Source organism: Schistocerca serialis, chromosome 12 (assembly GCF_023864345.2).
Source record: "Schistocerca serialis cubense isolate TAMUIC-IGC-003099 chromosome 12, iqSchSeri2.2, whole genome shotgun sequence".
In the NCBI taxonomy this organism is placed as follows: domain Eukaryota; kingdom Metazoa; phylum Arthropoda; class Insecta; order Orthoptera; family Acrididae; genus Schistocerca; species Schistocerca serialis.
Window position 1 is genome coordinate 169,037,747 of NC_064649.1, and position 27,969 is coordinate 169,065,715.

Consider the following 27,969-nt stretch of genomic DNA (forward strand, 5'->3'; position numbering starts at 1 on the left):
GAAAGTTCTGGATAAAAATCAGAAGTGGGCCATGGAGGCCCCACTCCTTTAAGGTGGCAAGGACGTTATGGCACCATGTGGTATCGTAAGATATATACGCAGATCAATGAAAACTGCAACAAGGAACTGATGCTGAACAAAAGCACACTTCAAGTGGACTAAATTATCTTCAGTAGAGCACCCTTGGCGAAAAGCGCCCTGGATCGAAGCCAAAAGATCCGGGGATTCAAGGACACAATACAGCCTTCGACTAACCACATGTTCAAGTAACTTGCAGGACACTGGGCAAACAATCTGGACGACAGCTGTCCATTTGAAGAGGCAATTTACCTGATTTCAAAATTGGAATAACGGCATTTTCTCGCTACTGGGAAGAGAATTCTGCATTGCACCAGGGATGGTTAAAGAAAGGCCAGGTACACTGACGGAAAAATTTGCAACACCAAAAAATAATTAATGTAGAGTAATGAAATACCAGGAATATATTTGTTGAGGCAACGTATGTAAAGCGATTAACGTTGCAGGATCAGAGATCAATGGGAGTGTGAGATAAGCCACTGCAAATGTAAATGTCAGTGCTGGTACGTTGTTGTACACGTGTCATGTGTCAGTTTGTGGGATGGAGTTCCATGCCTGTTGCACTTAGTTGGCCAATATAAGGACAGTTAATGATGTTTGTGGATGGGTTGAAGCTGTCATCAGTTGATGTCCAATATGTGCTCAATTGGAGGTAGAGCTGGTTATCGAGCAAGCCAAGGCAATATTTTGACACACTATAGCATGTCGGCTTACAACAGCAGTATGTGAGCAAGTATTATCCTGTAGGAAAACACCTCCTGGAATGCTGTTTGTGAATGGCAGTACAACAGGTCAAATAACCAGATGGACGTACAAATTTGCAGTCAGCATTCGTGGGATTCATACAGACAGTTTTGTCAGTGGAAAAGCGAAAGCCATTGTCGATGCTCCAGGAGTAAAGACAATCAAGACATTGCTGAAGATGCCACTAAGTGAGACAGGTTCATAGAGAACTGCAATAGAAGGCAAAATCGTCAAAAAAAAGGGAGCCGGAGATGCCCAGTGGGAGACAGGCCATTATAGGGTTAATGGCGATAGCAAAGAGAACGACACTCAGAATGGAACCCTGAGACACACCATTTTCCTGGATAAAGGTGTCCGACAAGGCAGACCCTTCATGCACCTCGAAAACTCAGTCTTTTAAAAATGTCTGAAGGAAACAGGGTAGGTGGCCACGGAAGCCCCACATGTGAAGAATATGGAGGGTACGATTATGCCATAGGTGGTAAATCATTGGAAGCGGTAACGACCGTAAAATACTTAGGAGTTACTATCCGGAGCGATCTGAAGTGGAATGATCACATAAAACAAATAGTGGGAAAAGCAGGCGCCAGGTTGAGATTCATAGGAAGAATTCTAAGAAAATGTGACTCATCGACGAAAGAAGTAGCTTACAAAACGCTTGTTCGTCCGATTCTTGAGTATTGCTCATCAGTATGGGACCCTTACCAGGTTGGATTAATAGAAGAGATAGACATGATCCAGCGAAAAGCAGCGCGATTCGTCATGGGGACATTTAGTCAGCGCGAGAGCGTTACGGAGATGCTGAACAAGCTCCAGTGGCGGACACTTCAAGAAAGGCGTTACGCAATACGGAGAGGTTTATTATCGAAATTACGAGAGAGCACATTCCGGGAAGAGATGGGCAACATATTACTACCGCCCACATATATCTCGCGTAATGATCACAACGAAAAGATCCGAGAAATTAGAGCAAATACGGAGACTTACAAGCAGTCGTTCTTCCCACGCACAATTCGTGAATGGAACAGGGAAGGGGGGATCAGATAGTGGTACAATAAGTACCCTCCGCCACACACCGTAAGGTGGCTCGCGGAGTATAGATGTAGATGTAGATGTAGATGTACTAGCTCTTTAGCAGGTGTCATAGGCCTTCTCCAAATCGAAAAACACGGCGACAGTCTGGGATTTCTGCAGAAAACCATTCATGACATGGGTGGGCAAAATAATGAGATGGTCAACTGCAGAATGCCGTGTTGAAAGCCACACTGTGCATTCATCAAAAATTGTGAGACTCGAGCCCCCATATCATCCGGGCATGAATCATATGTCCCATCAACTTGCGAACACACTGGTAAGAGAGATGGAGTGGTAGCTAGAAGGAAGAGAGAGTGTGTGGGTGTGTGTGTGTGTGTATGTGTGTGTGTGTGTGTGTGTGTGTGTGTGTGTGTGTGTGTGTGTGTCTGTGTGTCAGAGAGAGAGAGAGAGCTAATGAGAGAGAGCTAATTTCGGCAAGAGCTGGATTTCCATCAATAAACTGAGTTGAAGTCTGCTGTTGTGGTCTTCATCCAACTACTGCTTTGGTGCATCTCACCAGCCTATTCCAGCCTTTGTAAGCCTCTTCATCTCTGCATAGTATTTCAACCTAAATCCACTTAGAATGGTGAACCACCATTCAGAGAATAACTTTTTAACAACACAGTTTGACTTCTGTAAAGGCTTCTATACTGAGAATCCAACATAATATCTCACAAATTCAATTCCAGTAGAACTAAATAGTGGGAATTATCCCCTCTGTCATCTTGCCAAAGCCTTTGACTGTTCAGATTAAAAAATTCTGTGAGGGGAAGCTAAAATAGTATGGCATTAAAAGTCTTCCCCTTGCATGGATTGAGTTGTACTTTAACTACAGAAAATGGAAGGTCACATTAACAAATGATAAGACAGGAATAAGATTAAACTCAAAAAAGGAGAACATAAAATATGGTGTGGCACACAGTGTTTGCTGCCAAGTCCACAAAAATTATTTACTTGGGGCACTGGAGGGCTTTGGGAAAACTGTAATGTTTTGCAGTGTCACAAACTTATTGATGCAAGATCTAAACTCATCCATACCAGAAACATCCAGGAGAATAACAGAACAGGCTTGTACTGATCCACAGGTACCAGCTTAATGCCTAAAAACTGGTATTGTGCAGTTCTAAAGAAATAAAAGTGACTTACAGATACGAATATCAAAAGTAGGGATAAATGGGCAATTAGGCTCCCGTGTTCTAAGTTCCTGGGTATGCAGATACCAGTCACGTGTGAGACCAGCATGTGAGTCAGTTAACCGAGAACCTCAGTTCCGCCCATTTAGAAATCTCTTACTGTATCAAACTGGACAAAGGATTGCTAACACACTTTCACTCAGTTTACTCATATGGCATAATCTTCTGAGGTACTTCAGCTAAGCAGAAAAAAATATTTATTCTACATCTTGAAAAAGCTTCTTCAGGGACCCATGGATTCTCACACTTACATGCCTACAGAAGTTATATTCCCTAATGGTATTTGTGATTAATAACAAGAGTTAGTTTAAGATGAACTCAGCAATTCAGAACTGCAATACTAGAAGCAAAAATAATTTCCATATATAAAAACCTAAAATCAGGGTTGCCACAAGTTTCTCCAAGTGAAATTCCCTGATATTTCTCTGATTCCACAGACACGTTTTAGAATTTTTCCCCGACAAATTTTGAGGTCTCAAGGGGAGGGAAAGACATAAGTCAACAAAAGAATGTAAGGGCTTTGTATTTATCCCCCATTTTGTTTTAGGATGCAAAAACAACTAGGGTCATATGTGTCCATGCCAAAACTGAAACACAAAGACGAAGAGAGGAGTTAAAAATGATTACATGTCAACGTTTAATGACAGAAGAGAGGACAGCTACAAACAGGGACGTGCAGAAAGGTCTATGAAGTACGCAATAGGGAAATGGAGGCCCAGAACTAAAAATTAAATGGCCTTCACCATATTGCTACAACTGATAAAAAGTAAAACACGGTTGACAGCCCACGCATTGATCACTAAAATGGCCAATAACTCAGATGGCAAACCCGAACGGGAACGTAAACGGTAAAAAAAAGGGCATCCCCTCAGGAAACGGCAGACAGTTAAAAGTTGGGTGCAATGTGCACAAAGTAGTGGGGGAGCACCACTTAACAAATGGTGATGGCTAAAAAGGCAGTGCCCAATATGCGACCTAGTTAAAATGACCTCCTCGCCGCAGGAGGACTGAGAGGAGGTTGTCCAAGCCGCTGGGAGAGGCTTAATAACCAAGAGCTTATTCTTATGAATGGAGGACCAGTGGCGATGCCAAAGTGACACCACCTCCTGACAGAAAGCAACAAGAGATCATCAGAGGGAATGCAAGAATTATTGGGCTGAAGTACGAGGAATGCAGCTTTGGCAGCAGTGTCAGCAACCTCTTGGATTGATATGACCTAGAACCCACATAAACATCACAGTGGCTCCATAAAAAATGAGCAAGTGGAAGCTTTCCTGGAACCGGTGCACTAAGGGATGGACAGTCTACAGTGCACAGAGGCTTTGAAGGGTGCCGAGAGAGTCTGCGCAGTGACACAGTTGAAAAGAGTATGTCACCAGATGTACTCCATAATCTGATACAGGGTGACCATGCCAGGTTGAGATTCCTTAGAAAATGTAGTCCATCAACAAAGGAGGTGGCTTACAAAACACTCGTTCAACCTATACTTGAGTATTGGGGATCTGTACCAGGTTGGGTTGACAAAGGAGATAGAGAAGATCCAAAGAAGAGTGGCGCGTTTTGTCACAGGGTTATTTGGTAAATTTGGTAAGCGTGATAGCGTTAAGGAGATGTTTAGCAAACTAAGGTGGCAGACTCTGCAAGAGAGGCGCTCTGCATCGGGGTGTAGCTTGCTGTCCTGGTTTTGAGATGGTGCGTTTCTGGATGAGGTATCAAAGATATTGCTTCCCCCTACTTATACCTCCCAAGGAGATCACGAATGTAAAACTAGAGAGATTCGAGCACGCACGGAGGCTTTCCGGCAGTCGTTCTTCCCGCGGACCGTACATGACTGAACAGGAAAGGGAGGTAATGACAGTGGCACGTAAAGTGCCCTCCGCCCCACACCACTGGGTGGCTTGCAGAGTATAAATGTAGATGTAGAACCCTATTTTTCTACATAATCTCCATTCAATATGATGGCCTTTCTCCATCTTACTACGAGGCACTGTATGCCCAAGTGGTACCACCATAATAGTTGATGTCAGAGCTGTCTTGATGTCAGAGCTGTCTTGCTGCATCAATAGCCTCCCCATCATCCACATACTGTTTTCTGCAGGGTGCATCCTTCATTGAGCCAAATAGATGGAAGCCGTGAGGTGGGAGATCTGGGCTGTAGTGTGGACGAGGAAGAATAGTCCAGTGAAGTTTGTGAACTCCTCTCAGCTGTGCAGACTTGTGAACGGCCTTGTGTTGTCATGGAGAAGAATAAGTTTGTTTGCATTTTTGTGGTGGCAAACACATTGTGGAGTCACAACTGCATGCGGCCGGTTGGCACGTGAGAAATCACACATGTTTGTGCGACCTCTTTGTGATGCTGATAGGCGCCTTGCCCAACAACTCATTGTGCTTATGTTTACTGCCAGATCTTTGTAGATATTCTGCAAGCACCTATGAATATCTGTGATGCTGTGGTTTTCCACCTAAAGAAACCCAATGACAACTCTGTGCTTGGTACGCATCTCCATTACATATGCCATTTTGAAGACTACATACAGCACTGCCACCTATTGGAACTTCATGAAACCGTAGGTGCTGAAGTGGGAGTATTCCACAATGTCCCGTAACAAATTCTACATTTTGGAAACTGAAATTACAGGGTGGCGCATGAAATTTGTTACTATTTTGTTTTTGAATATAAACTTTATTGTCAATACGATCTGAAAGGAACATATACTACAATTAAGAGCTGTCCATGGAGATTTGTTCTAACTCGGCACATGCTCAATATGTCCACCATTTCATTTCTTAACTTCCTTCAAACGAACACTGAAGTTAGTGATTACCCTACGGTACATGTCTTCCGCAATTTCACTGCAAGCTTGAAGAATAAGTCTTCTGAGCTCCATTAGATCACGTGGACGTTTCAGGAAAATTTTTTCCTTTGGGTACCCCCCAAAGAAGAAAGTCACACGGATTGAGGTCTAGACTATTGGCGGGCCAATTTTCTCTGTCATTGAAGCGACCTGGAAACCTGAGTGAAATGATCCGCATGTCGAAATGCTCGTGTAAAAACTCCAATACAGTGTTTGCAGTATGTGGCCTTGCTCAATCTTGCATGAACCACTGCGTGTTGAAGGGCAAGGCAGTAGCAAGAAGCTGCGGAATGAAGCTATTGCGAAGCATGCTCAAATAACGCTCGCTGTTCACAGTTTCTTCAAAGAAAAAGGGTCCATTAAGTCTGTGACTGGAAATTGCTGCCCACACTGTAGCCCTCGGAGCATAATGTTGTCGTTAATGAAGCACTTGTGGGTTTTCAGTGGCCCAAAAGCGTACATTTTGTTTGTTAACCACACCATCTAAACGAAAATGTAGCTCGTCTGAAAACCAAACGTTGTTGAGAGTTTCTTTCCTATCCTCTGCCCACTGAGCAAACAGTAGTCTCTGCTGCTTGTGTTCTTCAGTGAGCTTCTGTGCACAGGTCATCTTGTATGGGTACATATGGAGGTCACTTTTAAGAATGCATTGAACGGAGCGTCTGGATATTCCCAGTTGCACTGCTGCCTTTCTACACGTTTTCCCGGGACTTCTCTGTACAGCAACTCGTACCGCTTCAATATTGTCTGGTGAACAAACAGGGTTAGGCCGAGGTCGCTTCGCTTCCGATACTGTTCCTTCCTGAACAAATGTATCGTGCAACCTGTGGATGGTCTTCTTGCAAGGGACGCATCGTGTGTTAAACAGTTGTCGAAAACGTCTCTGAGTCACAACAAGGCTTTTCGTTTCATGAAAAAGTAACAGAATTGCCCATCGTTGCTGAGTCGTCAGTCTTCCATTGTCAGCCATTGCTGCTTACTAGTCTCCTAGTGGCAGTATCGTGAATTACATGTCATTTCATAACTCATTTGTTTTTCCAAGCTCTGCTGGTACTGCTGTAGAGATCCCAGCTGGATATCTAATGTGCGTCGTAAATTTGGAAAGAAACAATTGGTAACACATTTCGTGCGCCACCCTGTAGCTGAGAAAAATAATTGTTGCATTACTTATTGAAAGCTCCTTGTAGTACGTGACTTGGAGGTTACTTCGCACATATGCCACAGTGGTTAGGTCCATTCGAGATGGGCAGTGCCTGTGGAATTCTGCTGTATAGGAAAACTGAAATTCTTTTTTTGATTGAAATGAAATGAGCGTATGGCATCGTTGGCCGGGAGTCCCCATTCGGGGAAGTGCAAGTCTTATTTCATTTGACGCAACATTGGGCGACTTGTGTGCTGGTGATGAGGATGAAATGATGACGAGGACAACGAGTGGAGAAAATCTCGAACCCGGCCTGGAATCGAACCCAGGCCCGCTCGCATTGGAGGCAAGCACATTGCCACCCAGCTAGGCAAGCGGACATTTTTTGATTATAATGTACTCTTTGCTAACATCTTAGTATGTTATAATCTTCCTGCATCTGTACACTCTCATCCCCAGTCGATTAGCACTACTGATAGTTTTTGAGTGTGATTGGAATTTTCCATCTTACGAGTTCAGTCACAAGGGTATGATTGCTAGGTTTGGATACGCCTGAGATCTTCCATTTGTCATGTACATCAAAGCTCTCCAGTGCTCCACATGTTTACCAAAGTGGGGATGTGGATATGGGGTGGCCACTTCCTGTTAAATCCTGCTGTAAGAGAAGATTGAAATTGTTGTTCATGTTAATGTTCTGATCTTGTAAAACTTCAGCTGTCTTAATCCTCCTATATCTGCATGCCTACTCTTTTCCTCACTCAGTTGCCACCACTAGCAGTTTCTTTGTGAGGTTGAAATCTTTCAATTTACTTCCTGGGTCAGTCATATATGAGCATCATTACTAGATCTGGAGGTCTGGATGTGTCCCAGGTCTTTCCACAGCTCTGCACAATGCTTTGAACATCTGCCGTAAATGGAATCTGGATTTGAGGTAGTCTGTGCTTATGGAATCCTGGTGTTGGGAAGACTGAAATTGTTGTTGACCTTTAAGTACTCATCATGTAGACCTTACTCTGTTGTAATATTCATGCATATGCTCATGCCTGTCCTCACTGTCAGTACCAACTACCATTTCATGGTTGGGTAGAAGCTTCGTGATGCTGTTCATAGATGATGCTGTTACAGAACAGAGGAGTCAAAGTGCTAGAAAATTGTAGTGAAGTACAGCAAAACCAGCAGATGATTGTGCAGTGATTAGTGGTAGACCTTCAACATAAACAAATGTAAGGTACTGTGCATAAACGGATAGAATGATTATATAATTGCTGAACAGACACTGGAAGCAGTCATGCCCATTAAATATGTGAGAGTACAGAGCAGTTCAAAGTGAACAAGTACAAAAGTAATTGTTAAAAAAGCAGATGCCAGGCAGATTCTCATGGAGGTAGGAATATTAATGGCCCTCTAATACTGAAATTATTTTTACTTCTTAACATGTCTGTTAGTTAAAAATGACAAGCTGTGTTCTAATTGCAAGGAACTCTTCTAACACAAAACTGGTATGCCCCATCTGTTTGCACTAGTGTTATCCCATGTCAAAGTGTGCAAACATTTTTGAAATGTTTGCAAATCTTGTAACTGAGATGGGACATGGGTACCAACCTGATGTTCACCTAGGTGGATGTGGGAAACTGCCTAAAAGCCACATCCAGGCTGGACAGCACAGTGGTCTTCATTGTTAATCCACTGGGCGGATTTGATTTGGGGCTGGTATGAATCTTTGAATTCTGGAAGTGGTTTGCTAACACATGTGGCTGCCCAGGTGGGTCCATCACCAAAACCATTTCCTAGAACTTCTCATTGTATTCATGACATAAGATCACCGGGCCAAAAATTAGCCACTCCGTGTGCATGGACAGATGAACAGTTACTGTGTTACAAATGGCACAGTGATCAAGTCACGTGCTCTAAATGTCTGCATACTGCTTCTACATGAGCATAATGAATTATTGGTCAGTGAGACATTTATGTTTGATGCTGACATTGTATTTAAATGTGGGTAAATGTAAGGACGTGACAGAGTGGCAAAAGGGGGCAATTGTGTTTGGCCGTGCCCACGGTCATATGGCTGTGAAGTTATTGGATTTGTCCATGTTTTGTGGCGGACTGTTCAATGTGTCTACAGGCAGTGGCATAACACATTTGGCCACGAAACACAACGTCAGAAGTACGATTGGAAAAAGATCCCGACTGAGAGGGACTGGAGATGCGTTTTGTGGCTTGTGAATCAAAATTGATTCCAAATCCAACAGGAATTGGTACAGGCAGTGAACGAAGGTCCATCCCAACTTGTTAGTGACAGAACATTGCGACGGACACTGCATGACAGTGAACGTTTGGAATCGGTCATCTAGTAACAGGCCGTTGCTTACACTCGTTTATAGAGATGACAACAGGAAACTTGATTGGGCTGGAGGAATTGTGACTGGGTTTCTGGACACTCACCCAACTGTTTCATCTTGACTGGCCAGCAAAATCACCTGAGTTGAACTGCACAGTAAATCTGTGGGACATGATGGAACAGCAGGCAAGATGCGGATATCAGCGTCCCTGCAATTTGGTGGAACTGCACAATCAAATCCTCAGTGAGTGGCTTAACCTGGATATGACATACCTGCACAACCTCTTGCACTCGCTCACTAGTGGAATCCTGGAAGTCCAGTGATGGAATTATGCGGTAACAAATTATGCTTGTTGTGATTTCTTTAGGGGCAACTAATGTTTTGTTCAGTGAGTTTACCTGTCACAATGTAAGAGCCTAAATGCTTGTTGCTTTCTGCTTCTTGCGAAAAATGTAGCCTTTATGTAGCTAGTTAAGCTCCACATTTCATCAGCAGTGACACATACTTTATTCAGTGAGCAGCTCTCTTCCTCACCGACTAGCAATGTTCAGCTGCAGAGATACAGCAACAGCTGGTTGTTCTTTTAAGAACAGAAGGCCTTACTCCATTTGGTGCACGCCTATTTCCTGCTCCAACATTGTAGGCTTGCCTGAGGAGTGCTACGGACTGTCGGTGAAATGCAGACAACTGTTTGTTATTGATATAAGAAACAGAACTCAAATACAGTATCCATTTACAGGTGTCCATACTACTAAAGTACAAACAGAAATATCACTCCTAGATGCCAACTGGGATGTGCCTACATGATGAAGTATCTTGAGTCATAGTGGGCATAAGAGCAGAAGGGCACTGAGGATGATCAGTAATATAAAATGCAATTGTCATGTGATGAGGGCCTCCCGTCGGGTAGACCATTCACTGGGTGCAGGTCTTTCGATTTGACACTTCTTCGGCGATTTGCATGTCGATGGGAATGAAATAATGACGATTAGGACAACACGACACCCAGTCCCTGAGCAGAGAAAATATCCGACCCAGCTGGGAATCGAACCCAGGCGGTTAGGGTTGACATTCTGTTGTGCTGACCACTCAGCTACCAGGGATGGACATAAGTGATATGATCCAACATGACATGTGAGAGCATGTCCTCAAGGACAGTGGTGCTTCTGGGATGTCGGTGGTTGTCAGAGCACGGCTCGATGATGATAGTTACCGGTGGATGATGAGGCTTCAGGGGTGTCGGGTGTTGGTCGATGTTGGAGGTGCGGCCTCAGAGTCAATAGCTGCCGGTGGGTCAACGGTGCTTTTGGAATGTCGGGTGTCGGCAGTTGTCAGAGTTGACGGCTCGATGATGGCGACTGCTGTCGGTACGACATGTGGCAAGTTGTGGCACCAATGAGACGAGGAAGGTGGTCTCGCACAGCGTCAGTGACAGGTGCTCGTGGCGAGAGCGGTGACTCCTATCAGTGAGTAGCCAGTGTGGCCGGCGTGACTCCCGGAGTTTACTGTTCGCAGCAAGGCCTGGTGGTAGCATATGTACTCTCTGGTGGGGCAATACCAGTGTGACACTGAGTGAGAGTGTGATGTGGTGTAAGAAGTGACGATCTCTGCTGTGACAGGCACACTGCTGTCGATGAGGTTGTCACCAGCGAATAGCGTGGAGGCTGTGTGTAGCTACACTGTAAACAGCCTGACCTGTGTGAGGCCAGGTTTGCAAACAGCTCAGTAAGTTATGTTTATGTGAATTGTTTACTGCATCCTTCTGGAGAGGCGGCAGCCCACGATAGGTGTCTTGTATGTGAAGCAGTATAGTCCCAGGCAGATACTGTATGCTGTATATTCTATGCGATTCTTGTAGGTGAGTGACCAATCTCAGAACTGCGCAAGTGTTGCATTAGTAAGTGGCTGGACTTGTACGCAGGTTGTACCAAAAGTAAGGTTCCCATATGTTTTACAAATAGAAAACGTTGTTTATTGTTATTAATCGTCCAGAGTTATTGTTCATCTGTATGGTACCCTTACCAGTTGGGTCTTATTCAAGAAATCGAGAATGTCCAAAGAAGGGCAGCAAGATTCATGACTGGTACATTTAGCCATCGCGAGAGCATTACAAATCTCATAGAAAGTTTGAAGTGGGACACACTTGCAGATAGACGATGTGCTAAATGGAAGGGGCTGCTCACTAAATTCCGAAATCCAATCTTCGCCGAGGATGTAGAGCATATATTATTACCACCGACTTTCATATCGCGCAATGATCACCATTCAAAGATAAGGGAAATTAGAGCTTGTACCGAGGTGTTCAGACAGTCGTTTTTTCCTCGCGTTATCCGTGAGTGGAACAGAAGGGGGGGGGGAACATGACTTTGGAGTGAATTGTGCTCTCCGCCACACACCGCTTGGTGGCTAGCGGAGTATATATGTAGATTTAGAATTTATACATCATTGACAAGCTTATACTTTTCTCTATTTTTCAACATAGTCTCAATTTTTTTTTGACACACTTTTGAAGACAGTGCTCCAGCTTTTGTATTCCTAAGCCAACCTGTTGATGAAGCGTGTGACCTCTGCTCGGACTTCATTGTGGCTCTTAAAGCATTTGATACCTAACTGTTCCTTTAGCTTTTGGAAGAGGTGATTATCGCTGGGGTCTAAGTCCGGTCTGTACAGGGGACAGGGCATAACAGTTCACCCAAATTTCTTCAAAAGGTTCTGTGTTTGGCGAGTGACATGGGGTTGAGCGTTGTAATAAAGAAGCACTACTCCCTCCTTCAGTCGTCCTCTCTGGCGATTCTGGATTACTCACTGGAGTTTGGTCAGTGTTTCACAATATCTGTCTGATTTTATTATCATCCCAAGTTGCATCAAATTGATGAGGATACCCCCTTCCAATCCCAAAACATGGTCACCATATCCTTTCCTGCTGACTGTGTTTGAATTTATTTGGTGGTGGTGAACCAGACTCAGCCCCCAGCGATTATCACCTCTTCCCCAAGCTAAAGGAACACTTTGGTGGCAAACGCTTCATGACTGACAATGAAGCCTGAGCAGAGGTCACATGCTTCCTCAAGGGGTTGACGGGAGACTTCTCGATTTAGGAATACAAAAGCTGGGGCACAGTCTTCAAAAGTGTGTAAAAAAATGGAGACTTTGTTAAAAAATAGACAAAAGTGTAAGGTTTTCAACAATGTATAAATTAATAACAATAAACAATGTTTTTATTTGTAAAAAATATGGGAACCTTACTTTTGGTACAATCCTCATATTTGGGAGGGTGGTGGTTCAGATCCTCATCCGGCCGTTCAGATTTATTTATGTTTCCCGTAGCATCTGTAAAATTCTTAATGTTAGTGCTGGGATGATTCAGTTCAAAAGCACACAACAAATATCGTTCCCAGTCCATCAAGATTCAAGCTCATGCTCCATCCCTAACAATCTTACTGTCAATGGGACATTAAATTCTAAGCCTCCACCTTTCTACCTGTCTAAGATAATTCTAGGTTATCTGTTTCCCTTGTGTATGTAAGTGTGGAAGTGATGGTGAAATTCACAATGGATTTGGACTCAGACCCTTTGATGTAGTCTGTGTGCTGGTAATTATGCAAATGTTCTAATCAATAGCACACATCCTGAACTGTCATAAGATAAGGTGACCATTCTTGTGAGGTTGAAGTTAAGTTAGCAGTGGTTCAAATGTTGTGAATGTAGTAACTGAGTGCTATCAGTAATTCAGTTCCCAACAGCCACAGTAGCAGAAAAGTGTTTCCTCTCCTATAATTCCTTAAAGGTGGTTGATTGAATGCATGCTAGTGAAACATATGAGGGGGACCCAAAAATAACCGAAATTTCTTTCTATGAAGCATATACTTTATTGTTTTCAAATACAACCTTAAACTCCTTCGAAGTACTCTCCATTAGCAGTAATACATTTGTCCAAATTTTCATTCCAATGTTTGAAGCACCTTTTAAATTTGTCCTCTTTGATACCTGCTAGCTCTTTCATGACATTGCGTTTTACGTCTTCCACATCCGCAAAACGCTTCCCTCTTACGTCTCTTTTCATCCTCGGAAATAGGAAGAAGTCCGAGGGCGCTAAATCCGGCGAATAGGGCGTGTGGGTCGAGGTAGTCGTCTTCGTTGAGGCCAAAAACTGGCAAACACTGAGAGCCGTGTGTGCGGGAGTGGTGTTGTGATGCAGGAACTACACGCCAGAATCCCACAAAGCCGGACATTTTCACGACAAAACTTCTGCGAAGCCTTTTCATAATCTCCAAATAGTATTGTTGGTTTACTGTCTGGTTTTCAGGGACAAATACAGAGTGTACAATTCCTTTGACGTCAAAAAAAAAAAAAAAAAAAAAAAAAAAAAAAAAAAAAAAAAAAAAAAAAAAAAAAAAAAAGATCAACATAGTTAAAAAAGATCAACATAGTTTTCACATTCGATTTCACTTTTCGAGCTTTTTTTTGGTCGATGTGAGCCAAGTGACTTCCATTGTGATGACTGTTGTTTACTTTCTGGATCGTACTCATAGCACCACGACTCATCACCTGTAACGATTTTGTTGAAAAAATGTGGATAAACTTTGAACACGTCGTTTTTCGAGACTGGCTTGAACACGACGATCCATTTGATCTCCAGTAAGAAGCTTCAGCACGAATTTTGCTGCCACTCTTCGCATCCCCAAATCGATGTCAAGATGCGCTGAACTGAGCTCCAGGACAACCTGGACAAGTTCTCGAGTTGGTCGATTGTCCTGCGTCGATCTTCACTGATGAGATCACGGATTTTGTCGATGTTGTCTTCGCTTCGAGCAGTTCAAGGTCGACTGGAACGGGTCTGATCTTAAACCACTATTTCTCCCTTTTTAAAACGAGAAAACCATTCGTACACTTGCTTTTTACTAAGCGCATGGTCTTTGTAGGCTGTCTGAATCATTGCAACAGTTTCTGCTGCATTCTTGCCGAGCAAGAAACAAAACTTCACTGCCGCATGTTGTTCGTAAGAACTAGTTGTTTCCTCATGTCACATCTGCACTATACCCACACTCAAAGAACTGCCAAAGAAACCACACTTCTCACTGTTGGGTGACGCCACGTGGCAGAATATCTCAGTAGAGCTCCTACTACAACCCTCTGGCGGCGCAACCTGCTACTACAAGTATGATTCCGGTTACTTTTGGATCCCCCCTCGTATGTCTGGCAGGGCACCATGTTAACAGAAATAGGGTAACACAATAAGAAACTGCAAATATTGTTTATGAAGAGTATGTTACAAAACAATACTTAACTTTGGTACAGTTTCATGTGTGGCACCTGATGTGCTGAGCCTAATACAAAGTTATCTAAATAACTTTGCTGTCTCTTGGCAGTGCATGATATTGTCATTCTGATAGTGCTGCCGATAGTGTTGCACCTAGTCCTCTGTAGATAGTGACTGCTAAGTCAGAATACTTCACTGAGGTGCAGACAGTGAACTGAGCTGTCGAAGTGTTTTGTGCCTGTCGGTGGAAGACTTTCCGTGTGCACCAGTATGAGGCGGAAGCAATGTAGTCCACGGTTGACAATGTGCTCTGACGGACATATGCGATGTGCTGAAGGAAGTGGTGTGGAAGCAGGAACAGATTTGGGTTTGTGAGTGCCATCTGGAGTCCGCCGCTCGGAACAGAGAGGCACCGGGTGAGTAGTTGTGCCTGTGTGGTGGCAGCTTCTTGCAGCATTGTTGCTCGGTTCACAACATCAAAGAAGCACAGTTTGTACCATCTATGAGGATAGTATGAGAAGTGATTCACAAAAGGGTCTAGCAGTATCATTGACATCCGACTGCCGGAGCATCTTGGAGTTCACCACGAGTTCAAAAGTAATGTGTTAACTCTTTAACAGCGTAACCTCCTTATTGTCCAGTGTGAATTCCAAAAATATGGGCCGTAATAAACTCAAACTTCTCTCACCTGACATCCTCAGAACTGCATCGAGGCAGTCGTGCAGATTCAATGTTTCCTCACTCCTGCAAAGTAATTGAGTCAGCACCACAAAAATACTTGTTAATGAAAGACCAATCACTAGTGACTGAATTGAAAATTTCTTGGTAGGGAGACTGCAGCACATTGTCTCAGATGGAGTATCATCGACAGAAGTAAAATTAACTTCAGGCGTACCCTGGGGAGGTGTGTTAGCAAGTTTGTTTTTCATATTGCGTGTTAATGGCACGGTAGACAATATTAACAGTAAACTCAGACTTTTTGCAGATGGTGCATTTGTATATGACAAATTACTCTATGTGAAAAAACAAAAATGAAATCTAATCAGATTTCAAAGTGACGTAAGGATTGGGAACCTACTTTAAATTTTTGGAAATATAAAATTGTGCATGGCATAAAAGACAAAAATGTAATATACTGTGACTATAATTTCAGTCAGTCCAGACTGAAACCAATCGACTCATACAAAAAATATTCCCGCCTTTTGTGGGACCCGTACCAGTCTCCAAGTGCCGGCAACAGGAGCTCCGATTGACGGACCGGCAATGGCGGTCGGCTCTCGGACCGGAGCAACTCCCAGCGCGAACTGGTTCGGGTTGGCTGAGAGGCTTCCTTTATAGCTGCCCGGCAGTCGAATACTGCTGCAAAGACTGCCAGAGGAATAACTGGTGCCAGTGAAAGGAGCACTGACTGCAGAGACCCCCCTGCCTCTAGCAGTGCACCTGGGCACCACGCGTTATCTGTGCTGTTGCAGGAGATGCAGCTGACAACAAACACGGTACGCTTACGTTTGTGGCCGTACTGTTTACTCTGTGCTGGAGTCACCAGTGGCCTGGAGAGCTGCCAGCCCACAATACACATCTGCGTTGCATGCTCGAATTCACATATTTGATTGAAGGGAAAGTGTCACAGGGATATTGAAAAACCTGAAGCAGCAGTGCCTAAGGACAGATATGAAGTCTCTCAAAGTGGTTATCACACTGGACTTGCATTCGGGAGGATGACAGTTCAAACTCACGTCTGGCCATCCTCATTTAGGTTTTTCGTGATTTCCCTTAATTGCTTCAGGCAAATGCCGGGATGGTTCGTGCGACAAGCCACGGCCGATTTCCTTCCCTATCCTTCCCTCATCCGAGCTTGTGCTCCATCTCTAATGATCTTGTTGTTGATGGGACATTAAACACTAATCCCCCCCGAAGTCTCCCAAGGAATCTTACTTAAGAAGTTTCAAATACCAGTATTAGGTGTAGAATCTAGAAATAGACTGCAGCCTCTCCTGTATCACAGAGAAGCCGTGAATAACGTAATTACAGTGTTCACAGAGGAGTTTTTTGTGATTCTCAGTAGACAAATAGAATGAAAAGAAACCCTAATATATGATACAGTGGGTAGAATCCTCTGGTATGGCTTCTCAGTGGTTTGCAGACTACAGATGTCGATGGAAAAGTATCCTAGTGAAGCTTGAAAGGTTTTAAGGGGAGTTGGAATGCCGGAAAATGGAAAAAATTCACATTTTCAGTTTTTAACCTTATAACTTAATTTGAAATTTTCTGCTTAAAATGGTGCAAAATTTGTTAAGAAATTCCAATTGGAAGTATTTTTATTTAATTTTTCAAAATTACATGTGCGCCCAGCAAAGTTACCCATCTTGTGATTTGTACACATTTAAATCTTCGCATTTCCGAAAACATTACATATAGAAGGCTGTGGATTTCACTCTTCAGTTGTAGAATCTTTGATCCTTCCATAGGTACCATTGTTTTTACGACTAGCTGTGTTTATTGTTCAGTTTTTGATCTGTGAGTGTTTGTTTTGAGCCTCGAGTTTAGTTTGTCGCTCATTTGGAGTTTGTTATCTGTCTTGTTTTGACTTTCAGTGGTGAGTGCGTAGTTTCTACGATGCCTAGGAGTGCATCATTATTTAAAAAGCGAAAGTTTCGCGGTAATAGATTTACAAATAACGTTTGTTCAAGTGATTCTGCTTCAGCACCTGTTGATGCTGGTGAAAGTTCTGACGTTTGTACAGCTGAGATGTGTGAAGGAGACACGCCCACCAGTGCATCAAAAAAGAAGTTATCAAACTGTGCAAGTGAAATTACAGATGAAGCTTCTAATGAACAATATGTTTTAGTCGACTTTCCTGTTTTTACTGAGTTTATGAAGAAATGTTTGTGTTGTAATCTTTGTGGAGGTTCTTTTGATATGAACATAACAAAATCTATAGGACTTTCCTGCAAAATTGCTATAGTTTGTGCCAGTTGTGAAAATGAGACCTGTTTTTGGAGCTCTAAAACATGCAGTAGCAATTTGTTTGAGAGTAATATCAGGCTAATGTATGCAATGAGAGCAATTGGTAAAGGACATACTGCTGCTCAAACATTTTGTGCCATAATGAATCTTCCACCTCCACCTGCTAAAATTGACAATTACACTGAAGTGATAGGAGATGCTGTTCAGTCTGTAGCAGATTTATCAATGAAAGCTGCTGCCAGTGAAGCAAAATATATAAATGAAGGAAACCCAGATATCCCTGTTGCTTTTGATGGAACCTGGCAGAAAAGGGGTCACACATCCAAAAATGCTGTTGCTACTGTTACTAGTGTGGACAGCGGTAAAGTTTTGGACTATGAAGTGCTCACTAAACATTGTTACCATTGTGCATCTGGTAAGATAGAAGCAGCTCACATATGTAGCAAGAATTATGAAGGTACGAGTGGAGGCATGGAGGCTGCCGCTGCTGTGAAAATGTTTAGCAGATCAGAAAAAGAACGGGGAGTATTTTACACAAAATTCCTTGGAGATGGGGACTCCAAGGCATACAAAAGTGTTACAGAATCCATGCCATATGTCAATAAGACAATAACTAAACTAGAATGTGTCGGTCATGTTCAGAAACGAATGGGCACTCGTCTAAGGAAACTGAAACAGAATCTGAAGGACAAAATTTTGTCAGATGGTAAAACCATTAGAGGTCGCCTGTCAGATAAAATTATAAATGAATTACAACAATACTATGGTATGGCAATAAGAAATAATGCAAATAATTTGCAGGAAATGAGACAAGCTGTATGGGCCACATATTTACATCGATCATCAACTGATGATAATCCTCAACATTTTGCTTGTCCAGATGGTCCTCAGTCATGGTGCAATTATAGAAAATCTCAAGCTACTGGGGATCCTTATCACCATAAAAATTATATTCCATTGGCTGTTATGGAAGTAATTAAACCAATATATAGAGACTTGGGGCATCCTGATCTTCTGCGAAAATGTCTTCATGGTTGTACCCAGAATCAAAACGAGTCGTTCAACAACCTCATTTGGACTCGTGTACCTAAGAATGTATTTGTTGGGATAAAAACATTGAAATGGGGAGTCAGTGATGCTGTTATTTCATTCAATGATGGTCATATGGGTAGGCTAAAGGTCATGGCAAGGCTCGGCATTGCTCCTGGTATCAACACCATCAGAGGTCTTCAGCTTCTGGACAGCGTGCGAGTAAGGAAGGCTCAGTATGCAGCTGAATTTAATACAAAAAAAGCAAGGGCAGCAAGGAGAAGAAAGCTTCTAGGTGAAGAAGAAGAACTAGAAGATGACCCTGATTACTCTGCTGGACACTTTTGATAATAGAATAAAAGGTATTTGTGAATTTTCATAATAAATTACTTTAATCGCATTTTCTGGCATTTGACATTTTTAGTGTTACATGTACCTTTATCTCATAAACCACTCAACCAACAACATTCAAATTTTCAGAAATGCTGCAAAACAGTTCAAAGAGGCCACTGAACTAGAATCATGACAAGAACTGGCTTATTCTCTGAACTAGGGAAGTTTATGTTATACTTTTTCCAATAAAAAATGGCTTAATGGTAAAAAATTCATAAATACTATACCAACAAAAAGAAAACATTGGTTCTAGTTCAGTGGGCTCACAATATATGCTGAAAACCTCTGCCAGAATTTCAAAGTTCTGAAGATAATAGTTCCAAAGAAAAAGGTACACAAAGTTAGCAAATTTAACATTGGCGAGATAGGGCATTCCAACTCCCCTTAAAAGAACATCTTTTACAAAAGATCTTCGGCAGAGATTTTTTACAGTGTAATATGGATATAACATTAAGGACTCCAATGTTTAAACTTCCAACTTTTGTAAATACTTCCTAACTTTTGTAATTCATATTGTTATTTCTTTCCGGTGATGGCTGAGCATCTGTTTGCTTAGTCTTTTTTATTCACTCTACACATATCAGAATGCTTCTCTGCATAGTAATACGTTGTTAATGAGGCAAGCTTTTCTTTTATGAGACAGCTTTGAACTGGACCGTTTGAAAAAAGTTGTAGTCTTTCAGACACAGTGCCTGACAGAAAATAAGAAGCACCCGGAAAACACTGTTGTATGTCAATGTTACATCGTACATGTACACACCACTGGGAGGCATGTAAATGATAGAGTTGCACTCCTCCATGATAGGTATAGAGGCCAGCAGAGTGCGTTAGGGTTGTTCGTGTTTATTGTTGGTGCTCGGCACAGTAGGGTGTATAAGAGGTGTGAACAGCATTAGATATTGAGTGTTTACTGTGAACGACACAGAGATACAGTGTACTTGAGTGAGACAATGTTGATGCCAGTTGGCATAGTTTGAAATGAGTCTCACTGTGGCTCTAGATTGGGCTGACAAGTCAAATCTTTCAGTATCGAGATTTCTGGTGCATATGGATGTGTCAGTAGCCGGGTGTTGGACTTCATGAGAATATGAGGGCAGGCGTACTCGTTATTAACATTCTGGTTGAGAACTACGTGGGAGAATCACCATATTGTGCATTGAGCACATCATAACGCCATGACCTGTCATCTGTAACACTGTTTGTATGGTATAAATCCCTGCACTTTGCAGTCAGATTGGTAGTTGAGCAACGAAACTTGTCAGACTTTGTATCAATAAGTTCAGTCAACATTCGAGAACAAGTAATGGATTAATGGATTAATGGATTACCTGCAACATTCTGTGTCATCCTACGTATCAGCAGCCACATTAGGAAATTACCATCGCATGCATAGGCTACTATTAATACTTTGCCATCCGGCGACACCACAGTGGTGTCGTGTGCATAGTATCGCTCAGTGGCCAGCGACACCACAGTGATGTCGTGAGCATAGTATCACGCAGTGGCTGGTGACAGCACTTAAGTATCTTTTTCATTCTGTTGGTGTTTTGTTTAGGTAATAATAAGTTACACATGTCAACAAGTTTTTTGTGCACTTTCATCATGGCAGACGAAAGAGACAATACGATTAATTACGATGAATGTGCGGACGTCTTGTCTTACGTTCCGGACAACTTGGCTGATTGGGAAGAAAACACTGGATATCAAAAAAATGAGAGTGAAGCAGAATCGTTGGAAAACAGTGAAATACGTCCAAGAAGAATTCGGCAAACGTTACGGTTGCCAACTTATTTGGATGAATCAGAAGAAGAAGACAGACTATTATTTACTGAGGACCAGTATTAAAGTTGAAGGATCTTCGCATCCACACATATTTTCCAAAGATACACAGAGCATCACGAATATCGTAGAATTATATATTGGGAATGATCTATCTGAATATATTAGTGATGAAAGCAACAAGTATTACAGTCAAAATTGCAATAGAAGGCAACTGGATTTAAAAAATGCCAAATTTGTCAACGTTACGGAACCTGAACGTAGAAAATGGTTTTGGCTTGCTATCCTTACGGCAATTGTAAAAAAAGCAAGGATTGATGATTACTGGTCAACGAATCTGTTGATACACACACAGATATTTTGCAAAACAATGTCCCGCAACCAATTCAGACAAATATCATTTTTACATTTTTTCTACAACAACAATAAACCAGATAATGTCACCCGGCTTTTCAAAGTGCAATTTGTAATTGATTATTTTTCCAAAAAGTTTAAAGAAATTCCTAATCTTAGTCAAAACATCTCAATTGGTGAAGGAATGATACCGTGGTGTGGACAGTTAAAATTTAAAGTTTACAATTCATCAAAAATTACGAAATATGGTGTACTCATTCGAATGCTGTGTGAATCGAGTACGGGATACATTTCCTCATTCAAGATATATTCTGGCACTGGACAACCTTTAGCAAAAACAGTGATGGAACTATTGACACCTTCTTATGGAAAGTGGCATTACCTTTACACGGATCATTATTATAACAGTGTAGAACTTGCGGAGAAGTTACTCAAAAAGAAAATTCGAGTTTGTGGAATGATACGGCAAAATAGAGGATTTCCGGAAAAATTAAAGTGTGCAAATGTCAATGTGTTCGAAGCTTGTCATCAGTGGAAAGGTGACAAGCAGCCGGTGACAAGCATTGTAATCTGAATTAGTGTTGCCAACGCCAAGCAAATAAATTTATACGAGACATGTGAACGGCAAAGTGTTAACACTGTAATGCAGGCTGCTGTGTTTGGAGTGGCGCTGAGACCAGGGAGAATAGTCTGCTGATGAATAATGTCACAGAGTTCAGTGATGAATTGTGCTTCTGCACTACCCAGACGATCATTATCATCAGTCAGTACGGTGGTAACCCAGGAGAGGTCCAATTCTTTCAGTGTTTTGGACAGTCACAGTGGTGTCATTCCTGGCGTAAGTGTAGGGATCAATTGGGTATGATTTCAGTGCATGGCTGGCAGTGATTGAGGGAACCCTGACAGCACAGTGGTACATCATGGACATCCTGCATCCTCACATGTTACCTCTCATGCAGTAGAGTTGGGGTGCCATTTTTCAACAGAGCAATGCTGAACCACACAATATGTACGAGGCGCATTCAAGTTCTAAGGCCTCCAATTTTTTTTCTAACTAACTACTCACCCGAAATCGATGAAACTGGCGTTACTTCTCGACGTAATCGCCCTGCAGACGTACACATTTTTCACAACGCTGACGCCATGATTCCATGGCAGCGGCGAAGGCTTCTTTAGGAGGCTGTTTTGACCACTGGAAAATCGCTGAGGCAATAGCAGCACGGCTGGTGAATGTGCGGCCACGGAGAGTGTCTTTCATTGTTGGAAAAAGCCAAAAGTCACTAGGAGCCAGGTCAGGTGAGTAGGGAGCATGAGGAATCACTTCAAAGTTGTTATCACGAAGAAACTGTTGCGTAACGTTAGCTCGATGTGCGGGTGCGTTGTCTTGGTGAAACAGCAGACGCGCAGGCCTTCCCGGACGTTTTTGTTGCAGCGCAGGAAGGAATTTGTTCTTCAAAACATTTTTGTAGGATGCACCTGTTACCGTAGTGCCCTTTGGAACGCAATGGGTAAGGATTACGCCCTCGCTGTCCCAGAACACGGACACCATCATTTTTTCAGCACTGGCGGTTACCCGAAATTTTTTTGGTGGCGGTGAATCTGTGTGCTTCCATTGAGCTGACTGGCGCTTTGTTTCTGGATTGAAAAATGGCATCCACATCTCATCCATTGTCACAACCGACGAAAAGAAAGTCCCATTCATGCTGTTGTTGTGCATCAACATTGCTTGGCAACATGCCACACGGGCAGCCATGTGGTCATCCGTCAGCATTCGTGGCAACCACCTGGATGACTTTTTTTGCATTTTCAGGTCGTCATGCAGGATTGTGTGCACAGAACCCACAGAAATGCCAACTCTGGAGGCGAGCTGTTCAACAGTCATTCGGCGATCCCCCAAAACAATGCTCTCCAATTTCTAGATCATGTTGTCAGACCGGCTTGTGCGAGCCCCGAGGTTGTTTCGGTTTGTTGTCACACGATGTGCTGCCTTCATTAAACTGTCGCACCCACGAACGCACTTTCGACACATCCATAACTCCATCACCACGTCTCCTTCAACTGTCGATGAATTTAAGTTGGTTTCACACCACGCAAATTCAGAAAAAGAATGATTGCACGCTGTTAAAGTAAGGAAAACGTCGCCATTTTAAGTATTTAAACAGTTCTCATTATCGCCGGTGGTGGTAAAATTCCATCTGACGTACAGTGCTGCCATTTCTGGGACGTATTGACAATGAACGTGGCCACATTTTAAAACAATGCGCATGTTTCTATCTCTTTCCAGTCTGAAGAAAAAAATCGGAGGCCTTATAACTTGAATGCACCTCGTATATCTATGAACTGTCTGTATGACGCTTATGTTTTCCTGTGGCCAGCAAGGTCCCTAGATCTGTCCTCCACAGAAAACATTTGGGACCAGTTCAGATGTCAACTGCATTCCATCGTCAGTATGCTGGATATCGAGGACCAGTTACAAAAGTTGTTGGCCAGCTTGCATCTGGACGGGATACTATGGCTTAATGACACCCTTTCCAACCATAAATTACATGTCTTGAGGTTAGAAAGGGTGCACTGTCATGCCGATAAGTGGGCTCGTACTGCCAAATTCCTGTAGATTTGAATGGATTTTGTGATCACTGAAACAACACACATACCACATCAATCAATATTGTTGAGGCCCCATATGGAGGGGCCCCAATGGAATCCTTGTCAGTTTCTATACCGGATTTGCTGCTGAGTTAGCCTGTCTTCTAACTATAATATGTCATAGATCCATTTAGTAAAAATGTGGCCAGTTCTTGGATAAAGGCACAGGTCACTCTCATCTACAAGAAGGGTAGTAGAAGTGATCCACAGAACTACCATCTGGTACCCTTGACATCTATTTGTTGTGGAATATTAGAACATATTCTGAGTTTAAACATCATGAGGGATCTTGAATAGAATGACCTCCTCAATGGCAATCAGCAAGGATTCCAAGAACATTTATCGTGTGAAACCCAACTCGTCCTTTTCTCACATGACATACTGAAAGCTTTGGATCGAGGCATCCAGGTAGGTAGATGTAGTGTTTGACTTGGTACTGCACCTATGTTTATTGTGAAAAGTACGATCTTATGGTGTATCAAGTGAAATTTGTGACTGGATTAAGGACTTTTTGGTAGGGAGGGCACAGTATGTTATCTTGGATGGAGAGTCATTGTCAGTTGTAGTAGTAACTTCGTGTGTGCCCCAGGGAAATGTGTTGGGACCCTGGCTGTTCATGTGGTATCTAGTGACCTTGCAGACTATATTAATAGTAAAATCAGGCTTTTTGCAGATGATCAGTTATCTATAATGAAGTACTATCTGAGAGAAACTGCATAAATATTCAGTCGGATTTTGATAAGATTTCAAAGTGGTGCAGAGATTGACAACTTGCTCTGAATGTTAAGAAATGTAAAATTTTGCACTTCACAAAATGAAAAAACGTAGTATCCTATGACTATAATATCAGTGAGTAATTGTTGAAATCGACCAACTCATACAAATACCTGCGTGTAACACTTTGTAGGGTAATGAAATGGAATGATTTCATAGGTTCAGTCGTGGGTAAATCAAGTAGTAGACTTCGATTTGTTGGTAGAATACTGGGAAAGTGCAATCAGTCTACAAATGAGATTGCTTAAAAATCACTCATGTGACCATCTACAATATTGCTTGAGTGTGTGGGACCTGTATCAGATAGAGCTAACAGGGGATATTGAATGTATACAGAGATGGGCAGCACAAATGGTCACAGGTTTGTTTAATCCACGGGAGAGTGTAGCAGAGGTACTGAAGGAGCTGAACTGACAAGACTCTTGAAGACAGAGGGATACTGTCCAGAGAAAGTCTATGAACTGGCTTTAAATGATCACTGTAGGGATATACTGCAGCTTCCTATGTATCTCTTACATAGGGATCATGAAGGTAAGATTAGAATAATTACTGAATGCACAAAGGCATTCAAACAATCATTCTTCCCGCACTCCATACATGAATGGAACAGGAAGAAGCCATAATAACTGGTACAATGGGACGTATCCTCTGCCATGCGCTTCATGTTGGTTTGCAGAGTGTAGAAGTAGATGGTTTCATTTCATTTCCTCTTTCTTTCTGGTGTGTTTTTTTATTTTTATTTTTTTTTTTTTTTGTGAGTAAGTGTATTTAACTCTTGAGCTGTCTTACAGTGTCTCATATTTCTGGCCTCCTTCATCACAAATACATATTTTAAGCTGTATATGACATTTTATAGAAGTTTTGTTTCTATTTTTGTAATGAATGAAATTTCTTTATAGGCTGGAAAATCCAATGACATCCAAAAGATGCTGGATGAACATTACCTTGCAGACTCTGTTTTCCATGGAAAATTTCATGCAGAGCATGATACAAGCTTTTGAGAATGTGAATGTGGAGAACAATTCACTGATCTCGTGCATACTAACGGTACACTATGCGAGATCTCTCGGGCATCAAGAGTGTGTCTACGAACAAGCAAGGTAAGAAGCATTACATTTAACATTCAGCACTTTGCATTGAGGTGGCAGACCTCACGAGATAGCGATTATGAGCAAAAGCAGATTGTGGTAGCACTGCTTACACAAGATATAAAAGGGCAGAGCTGTCATTTGTATTTGGTGTTTCATGTGAATAGGTTTCCAATGTGATTATGGCCACACAGTGAGAATTAGCAGACTTTGAGTGCAGATTGGTAGTTGGAACTCATGCATGGGACATTCCATTTTAGAAATCATTAGGGTATTCAGTAAATCTTAGATCCACAGTATAAAGAGTGTGCCAAAAATATCAAATTTCAGGCATTACCTCTCATCTCATACATGGCAGTGGCCAGCAGCTTTCACTTAACAACCGAGAACAGCAGTATTTGTGTAGAGTTGTCAGTGCTAACAGACAAGCAACAGTGTGTGAAACATCTGTTAGCACAGTGCGGCAAAATTTGCTGTTAATGGACTATCGCAGCAGATGACTGATGTGAGTGCCTTTGCTGACAGCACGACATGGTCTGCAGTGCCCCCCCCCCCCTGCCCCCCGTGGGATCCTGGCCATATTGGTTGGATGCTAGATGACTGGAAAAGCCTGGCCCGGTCAGATGAATCCAGATTTCAGTTGGTAACAGTTGTTGTTAGGGTTCACGTGTGATGTAGACCTCTTGAAGCTGTGGACCCATGTCAACAAGGCACTATGCAAGCTGGTGGTGGCTCCATAAAGATGTGGGCTGTGTTTACATGGAATGCTCTGTGTCCTCTAGTCCAACTGAACCAATCATTTATTGGAAATACAGTTACTTGGAGACTATTTGCACTCATTCACGGACTTCATGTTCTGAAACAACAATGGAAATCTGTGAATGATTATGCACCATCTCATTGGGCCACTGTATGTTGTAGAGAATTTAAGTAAATGGTGTGGTCAGCCAGACTGCCTGCACGAATCCCATCGAACATTTATGGGACATAGTCGAGAGGTCAGTTCGTGCACAAAATCCTGTACTGGCAGTTATAGAGGCACCGTGGTTTGATATTTTGGCAGGGGACTTCCAATGACTTGTTGAGTCTATGCACAATCAAGCTGCTGCACTACTCTGGGCAAAAGGAGGTCCAACACAATATTAGGAGATATACCATGACTTGTGTCACCTTAGTGTATATTGAGGTACTAGTACCATTTGTTTAAGTAAAAGATAGAAGTAGCCATTCAGTTGTGGTGATGGAGGTGGTGGTGGCAGCAGCAGCAGTAGTTTTATTTTCATTAACTGAATTTTCTGTTCATGCTTGACAGAGCAAGATAACAGTATTAAATGAGCAAAATTATATTTAATCACAAACTGGCTTTCAGCTTCTTTTGCCATCAGCAGGTGACAAACGTATGTTGCAAACACAGATAAAATGATGTGCCGCCCACATAGATATTAATTCTATGAAAGATAAAATGATACAAAAGTGATGACATGTAGAGCACTTACGTACTAAAGTAATACTTTTTTTTTTAATCACACAGGAATAGTTCTGTTAACTAAAAACTCCCTGTGTTACACGCTGATGAGCTGAAATTGAATGACTGCTGCCCATTGCAAGAGTGAACGTTGTTTGGTAGTGTTGCCTGCATGGGATGTGGTGAGGAGATGTATATAAGTGGGGCAGGGACAAATGGGGACTTATTCTAACAATGTTGTGGGCTGCATGTATATTAAACAGAATGGGTAGATGATTATCGAGTCTGAACAATTCAAATTTCTAAGAACATGGACTTTCCGTAAAGGTTTACCATCTATCTGAACACCCAAATATTTGAATTGTTGTGACAGATAGTGTACTACTATCTATTTGAACAATTCAAATCTGTGGGTGTTCAGATAGATAGTAAACTATCATGGGAAGCCCATGTTCAGGATCTTGTTTAAAAACTGGATGGTGCTCTATGTACCATTAGAACAGTGTCTGCAATAAGTGAGGGTCCAATGCAAAAATTAGCCCTCTTAGCTTATTTTCATTCACTTCTGGCATACATCATTATATTCTGTGATACTCTGCCCATTCACATAGAGTATTTTTGGCTCATAAAAGAGCAGCTCGATCAGTAAGTGGGATAAGTTTGTGAACATCTTTTCACTCCTGTTCTTCAAGAGTCTAGGAATTCTGGCAATGGCCTTTAAAATTTTCTTTTCTTTTATGTTGTTTGTTCATAACAATTTGAGCGTATTCCCAAGACTTAGCAGCTT

The 27,969-nt window shown here is 42.2% G+C and overlaps 1 protein-coding gene across 1 annotated transcript in view; it reads right to left on the bottom strand.

Annotated features, from left to right (window-relative positions):
* The window catches only part of LOC126427920 (uncharacterized), a 176,264-nt gene that overhangs the window by 7,927 nt on the left and 140,368 nt on the right, over positions 1 to 27,969 (bottom strand). The gene's annotated exons all lie outside the window — the stretch shown is intronic.